The following is an 834-nucleotide window of genomic DNA, read 5'->3' on the forward strand; positions in this document are numbered from 1 at the left end:
CGGATGTGTCGCTGGTGAAGCCTTTCTCCCATTCTGTGGGTTTTCTGTTCACTTCCCTGGTTGCCTCCTTTGATGTACAGAAGCTTTTTAGTTTAATGAGGTTCTATTTATTAATTCTTGCCCTTGTTTCCTGGGCAATCGATGTCCAGTTTAGAAAATCCTTTCCTACGCCTATATCTTGTAGGTTTTTCCCAATGTTTTCTTCTAACAGTTTCAGAGTTTCAGGCCTTACATTGAGGTCTTTGATCCATTTGGAACTGACTTTTGTGCAGGGTGAAAGATAGGGGTTTAGTTTCATTCTTCTACAGGTGGAGATCCAGTTTTGCCAGCACCATTTGCTGAACATGCTGTCTTTCCTCCAGTGAATATTCTTGGCCCCTTTGTCAAATATCAGGTGGCTGAAATCATATTTACTCATATTTTTGTCTTCAATTTTGTTCCATTGATCTACAGGTCATTTTTGTGTCAGTATCATGTTGTTTTTATGACTATAGCTCTGTAATACAGCTTAAAATCTGGTATAGTAATCCCCCAACTTTGCTCTTAGTGCTCAGGGTTGTTTTAGCTATCCGAGGTCTTTTATGCTTCCATATGAATCTTAGGATACTTTTTTCCAAATCTGTGAAAAATGTCATGGGGATTTTGATTGGCATTGCATTGAATCTATATATGACTTTTTGTATGATGGTCATTTTCACAATATTAATTCTTCCAATCCATGAGCATGGGAGGTCCTTCCATCTTCTGATGTCTTCCTCAATTTCTTTAAAGAGTTAAAATTTTCCTTGTAGAGCTCTTTAATGTCTTTGGTCAGGTTTATTCCAAGATATTTTT

This window comes from Nannospalax galili, unplaced genomic scaffold, assembly GCF_000622305.1.
Source record: "Nannospalax galili isolate Female #2095 unplaced genomic scaffold, S.galili_v1.0 scaffold196, whole genome shotgun sequence".
NCBI lineage: Eukaryota > Metazoa > Chordata > Mammalia > Rodentia > Spalacidae > Nannospalax > Nannospalax galili.